Below are 7,144 nucleotides of genomic sequence, written 5' to 3'. Positions count from 1 at the left end.
TTTTCCATGTCAAAAACCTTGGTGTTATGTGTGTTATTGATGTGGTTTTATTTCATGTTTTAAATGATAATTATTAGATCTGATTTGTGGTTTAAGTTGCAGTAACTTTTTGACCAAACTGATTCACCCCCCCCCCCCTCTCTTAGTTTGCTACATTTTTGTCAATAACAAGGACATACACCAACTGAGAGTACAAGAAACCATGATCCAACACTAGCAAATTGTTTTATGCTATGAGTTCATGGGGAAGAGATAAACAAAACATGGATCTCATAGGCTAGAAAGCTACATTATGCTAATTGATCCATGGGAAAGAGAAACGAAGAGTCAAATAATCTAGAAATTTGTGTTATGCTAGTCAACTCATCCTGCAAAAGGGGTGCCAAGAATTTTTTTCTTACTGCAAGGTGATTGCAAATTTAAAAAGGAGAGTCAAATAGTCTATAAAGTTGTGTTATCCTAGTTAACTCATCCTGCAAAAAGGGAAATTTCCAAGAAATTTTTTCCTATTACAAGGCAATTGCTTGGAAAATGTTTGGTTTCAAGATTGAAGCATGAGAATGAAATAACCCAAGTGATATATTTTAGAAATTAAGAATGAGGATGCAACAACCGAAATGATATATTTTTGGGAATGAAGAATGAGGATGCAACAATCTGAATAATATATTTTCTGGAGTGAAGCATGAGGATGTAACAATCTATATGATACAAATGATAGATGCTAAAAATTAAACTGAAAATACAAATAGGAGGTTGCATGTATCTATGCCCCACCCCCTTATGATGTCAACATAGCCCTATGTTGATGTTTTAAGGTAAAAAGAAAAGACAAGGATACACAACTTTATCACCAAGGAGATATCCTTTAAGAAATAATTTACATCGCTCCAAGCTAAGGAGGCATAACTCTTGCGAAGAAAGGAAGAGATCGTTGTAAGAGAAATATCTTGCAACAAGTGTAAAGGGGTCCTATTGAGGGATGAATGATAAAAGAAGGAAGAGATATTTGCTAAAAAATATCTACCTCCAAAAAGAGGGGATATCTTTAATAAATATGACATCTTTAAAAGGGGAAAGATATTAAGAATGCACACCTTCCCCATTGCTAGGAAAAAGTGGATTCCTAGTGAAGGATTGAACAAGTTTTCTATTACTAAGAAAATATTATTCATAAAAGATGTATCATTTTAAGAAAGGAATAACTCCTAAACATGGAACACACATGTACTCACATGAAGGATAATTCTATGCAAGAAAGGACATCAAGTTATGAAAGATGCAACTCAACAAAGGAAAAGTGAATCCTTAAAAAGAGGAAATAATTGAAAAACTATTCTTTCCCCCCAAGCATGGAGACAATAATAAATATACTGTTATTTATTTCACTGAGTATGACTACACCTGAAATTGTACCACCATGAATGACAATGAGCTCCCAACAAGTAAGCCAACAATATCACATAATGAGGAACAAGATAATAGGAACTTAAATATTAGGTAGAAGGAATAAGATGAGAATCCAACTCATTTTCATCTAGTATTTGAATGTTACCATTACAGTAAGTTGTTGAATTTTATTCTCCAAGTCATGACATTTATTGGTGGAATGACCATGGATTTGATGGTACTTGCAAAAATAAGGATTCTATTGATTTTGTTTTCAATTATTTCTTTGATTTTTCAAAGGGAGAGTAATCAAGTTGACTTTAAGAAGCTCATACAAAATACTCTCATGTTTTGATGAAAAGTTGTAAGAAGAAGACATAGATGCACTGGACAATGATGGAGGGTATGTCAAGAAAGGAGAAGGTTATAAATCTAAACCCTCTTTGGAAAAGTGTGATGTAAATGAGTCTAAATTTTTTTTTGCACACATCCTAAATCATGTCCCTTGCATCCATGTTTAGAATTAAATGTAGGTGTTGAAATGTCTAGAGGAGAGGGTTCAAAAGAGCCTCAAACATCATCAAGAAATGTGTTCAAATAAGAGGTGGGAAATGATTTAGAAGAGGCATGGATAAATAACACACAAGACATATTTGAGGCTTCATAATTTGATTGAGGGACCTTATATCCATTAAAGGAAGGTGTAAATTCTATTTTACCCCAATGGTTTTCTAAGCATCATTGATAGGAGACTATGTTGTTGAAGGAATGATGGTGTGAAAGGTAGATATGCATCCTAATTCATATTTATTATTATCATAAGGAATAGGATCAACCTTGATTGTGTGTATTTCATGATTATGTATGAATTTTATTGTGAAATGAAGAGTAGAAGGGACTGCTTTCATAGCATGACCCTATGATTTATCAAGAATAATATTATAATTAAGATCACTGAGCATGCCATGGATAGGAGTGGGTAAATTTGTGGGTCCTATTTTGGTAGGTAATATGACTATACCAAGTGAATCTCTACCAACAATATCAAATCCATGAACACAAAGAATCGGGTTGAATGGAAGAAAATCCCAATTTATCTTATCTAAGAATTCAACACATAAAAAGTTAAGGGCTGACACATTACCAATTAAGGTACTTCTTAGATAAGATCATTTCTATTTTAAACCTCTAAAGAAGGCAATTCATCTTGTGAGAATGTTATACCATTTGGTCTAGTACAAGGAAGCAAAACTACCTTTAATAAGGCTTCTTAGATCAATCCATGGTATGATGGTGAAGTTTGAATTAAATCCTAAAATGAATTCCTATCTAAGGTGGTATGAATTTTTTCAACAAGATTAGGCTCTCTACCAAAATGTTTCTTAAGATGAGTGGGGAATGAAGAGAAGTAAGAAGAATATTGAAACCCCTTGCTTGTTGATTCTAGTGTTATATGTGTGAGGCACTTCGAGACCATATTTTGGTGCTAGTTTCTTTTCCATATCACTTGTTTCACATATTTATTTTGTAACTCTTAAGAAATAGTGAGGAGGTATCTTTTTTGTTTTAGTATTAATCATAGGTTGGCTTTGAGGTTGAGTGGCATGTTGAAAAAAATTAGACTTCACATGACTAGAAACATGAACGGTATTGACTTGGGGAGGGAGGTTCTTTGTTCACTAAAGATTCATCCTTAGGAAAGAGTCCATTGGAAACATCATCATGGAGGAAAGTATTAATGGTATTCTCCTCTTTCTCCAAGGTATTCTCATAAGTAAGACAAACTTTAGGAGAGGGACAAACATAACTCATTAATGATGAACATCTCTAGAGGGAAGGTGAAAGAAACAAAAATAAGGTATGGCATCATTTGGAAAGATATCCATAATATCATCCACTTGCACTAAATTATCCTCATGGTGGACATACATTCTAGGAGTTCAATATTAAAATAATTCTTCAAAGCGTCATCCTTAGGAAGGAGATCTTTGAAGGAAGTGTTGATAGTCTTTTCTTGAACCAAGATGTCCTCATGGGTGGGACTAAATTCGGGAGGGGGTAAATCATATCATGGATTAAAGGAAGGGATATATTATTATCATATGAATAAAATGAAACATCATGAACATTTTGAATAAAACTTGAAATTGAACTAGCAAAAGAAGTTAAAAACTCCATCTAATCATACGCATTTATGATAAAAAAAGATACTCATATACCATAATAATCAATAAATATGTAATTATATTAATGTTCAACCAATGTATTCAATTAAATTATGCAAAATCAATTTTAAATTTAGAAGATATGCAAGTGTAAGAAGCATGAAATTTACCAAAATGTAATGGATAGAAATAGGGTTCACTAGCTTATGCATGCAAACTAGGAACTAAACCTATTTCACAATGATTACATTAAAGGGAGAATGAACTCAATATATTAGACCTTAATTCTATTAGGAAGAGAGTTAAATGAAGATTGAATTACACTCCCTTTTGATTGAGTTAAAAATGAGCAATTAAATGGATGTGAATTGAATGATAGATCTAGGGCTAAAGGTGAAAAATTGTTGTAAATTAACATGAACTAGCAGTTTCAAATGTGATATGCAGTTGTAAGGATATATGTAGAATGAGGAAACGAAGTGGGAACTATGATTGGAATTCAAACTTGAAAATGTGGGACAATGGTGCCTCAGGCGACCTTGCTCGCATAATGTCAGATGTAGACAAAATTAATTATTTCAGGACCAAAAAGATACTCAAAATATCCTATAAGTTTTACCAAAAAATTGTCAGACAAAGGTGTGTGGAATGACTTTGTTCTCTTATTTTTACACCGACAAAATATGGATCTAATTGCCTTTGTCTACTCTACAAATTTCAAATTTACAGCTCTTGAACTCATCACCTACACATAAAAGAGGAGAAAAAGTGTTTTGGATAGGGGTTTTCCTAAGTCAAACCCCAAGTTTTGAATTGACCCTATAATTGAAATTGAATTTGAAATGTAATGCCTGAATGGAAATGCTTTTATTGGAATGACTAACTGAATTGATTATACCTTCAATTGATGATGCAATGCTCTTAGAATAATTCCTCCATATGTTGATGCAATAATATGATAAATCACATAAAATCCATCATGATATCATAATTGAAAGCATAATTTAAGATGCATTGATGTATCTTTCTACTCCTTAGACTCAGATCCGCTCTTGAAGTGTAATAATGAGATCATAATAAGAGATGATGAAATGAATAAGGAGTGACACCTTATATAGGGATTTCAAAGTAAATTCACCTTTTGGCCAACTTAGAATTATCATATATTCACATCGGGGATATTTTTGGAAATGGTAAGATTGACATATTATCTACCTGAAATTTTACCCAAAAAGCATCGAATGGGATCACCCTAACCAAAATTGTCCTATACATGCTCACTCCAATTGAAATAATCCTAACATTTTAGGACTACATTTTTAGGGATGCAAGATGATAGGGTCTTGATACCATAAATATATTTATATGAAAAATTATAACATTTAGATGTGGGAAAATGTTCGTTGAACTTTGAAATGACATAGGATCTATATAAGAATGAAATGAGATAAGATAAAGGATACACCTAAAATAATGGCCCAAATAATAAAGTGATATAAGACTCATAATATTGAAATAAATATTAATTTAAATTAATAAAGGTCCTATAATGCATAGAGGAATGAGAAATACTAAATGAGTGCTAAGAGAGAGTAAAATTGGACACCCTAATTAAAGGTGTACAATTTATGAGGCTACACATATGTACCAATAGTAAGGAAAAATATAAAATTGAAGAGAAAGATAGAAATGTAATATTGAAACTAAAATTAAAGAAGAAAATAGTTAATACATTAGTAGATCTTGGTTCACAATACAATCTAATAGTAGAAGAAACAGTTGAGAAGCACAACTTAAAATTATAACATTCTCATCCTTATTTATTTTTTTGGATGGATAAAATGGAGTGTAAAAATATAGGACACAATGCCTGGCAATCCATATCTATATGTTAGAGATACAATTTTCATGATGGATAATAAATAAAAGTGGGTTAATGATGGGTTCAAACCAATAACACACAGAACAGAGAAATGAAATAATTACATTAACAGCATATGTGAAACGAACAGATATGAAAATCTAATTGAAAACCAGAAAATGGACTTCTCTATTGCATTCCAAAAAAACAAAAAGTGTTCTATGAGGCAATCGACAAACAACGATCAATGATTCACGATCAAAGATCCACGATTAACCATTAGCCTCTTACAGATGCCCATTGGGTCTTTTTATACATACATCCTCTGTTTCAAACTCCTCCTATTGGACGAGATAAATCTCGTTACCAATGGTCTCCATTTGCAACTACACCAATGGTTTGAAATTTGAGTCTGATCTTCCTTGATCTCTTTCTGTGCTCCGCCACATGGCACCCCCAAATTGGATCCGGGGTCCCTACCCTACCACCTTAGCACGTCCTCACTAACTGCCTGAAATGAAGCTCTTCTTTGTAGCTGGTTCCCACCATGGTCGCCAAGTCGCAAGGAATAAACTTTTTGCATCTCTCCATTGTAGTATAGCGATCATCGTTGATCCACCTTCAACCTGCATGGTCATTAACTCTCTCAGCAGTTTCCTTCCCCTGCAAGTTATCTCCTTCAAATTACTGATACCTAGCCAGACTATCACCAAGCTCGCCTAGGCTCAGTATGCAAAATTGGCGATTGCCATTTCCTGGTCTCTCTCAAATGAAACCCTACTATACATTTCTAGTTGTGCTTGACAATCTCCAAAGATCTTGTGGAGTTTCAAGCTAGAGCCATTTGATTATTGCAAAGAGGGAACAAAAATTGAAAAGGAAAGCTTTATTTACAGATCCCGAATTTATTCATGGGTTCAAACCAACAACACACAAAAAAGAGAAATGAAACAATTACATTAACAACATACATGAAATGAATAGAAATGAAACTCTAATTGAAAACTATAAAATGGACTTCTCTATTGCATTCCAGAAAAACAAAAAGTGTTCTCCGAGGCAATAGACAAACAACGATCAATGATTCACGATCAAAGATCCACGATTAACCATTAGCCTCTTATAGATGCCCGTTGGGTCTTTTTATACATACATCCTCTGTTTTGAACTCCTCTTATTGGACAAGATAAATTGCATTACCAATGGTCTCCATTTGTAACTGCACCAACGGTTTGAAATTTAACCGCCCGATCTTCCTTGATCTCTTTATGCCCTCTGCCACATGGCACCACCTGATTGGCTCCAGAGTCCCTGTCCTACCACCTTAGCACGACCTCACTAACTGCTCAGAATGAAGCTCTTCTTTGTTGTTGGGTCCCACCATGGTCGCCAAGTCGTAGGGAATAAACTTTGTGCATCTCTCCATCGCTGTAATAACCAACTTTACTTAACCCAACAAAATTTGACCACTTTTTTTTTTTTTTAATTTAATCATTTGTGTTTGATTCAATCGCATACTCTGGGCATCCATCCATTTGGATTAGGCATTCATCCATCCGGGATGAGCATCTAACCATACGGGTTAGGCATCTATCCATACGGAATAGAAGGTTTCATCTATCCAATGCAGGATAGGCATCTACCCATACGAGGTAGGCATCTATCCAATTGGGATAGTAGGTGCTCTGGCCAAAGACTTAGACTCATCGGGACCATTTGGGTCCTGAGT

Source organism: Cryptomeria japonica, chromosome 8 (assembly GCF_030272615.1).
Source record: "Cryptomeria japonica chromosome 8, Sugi_1.0, whole genome shotgun sequence".
Classification (NCBI taxonomy): Eukaryota; Viridiplantae; Streptophyta; class Pinopsida; order Cupressales; family Cupressaceae; genus Cryptomeria; species Cryptomeria japonica.
Note: the sequence above shows the minus strand (reverse complement) of the source record.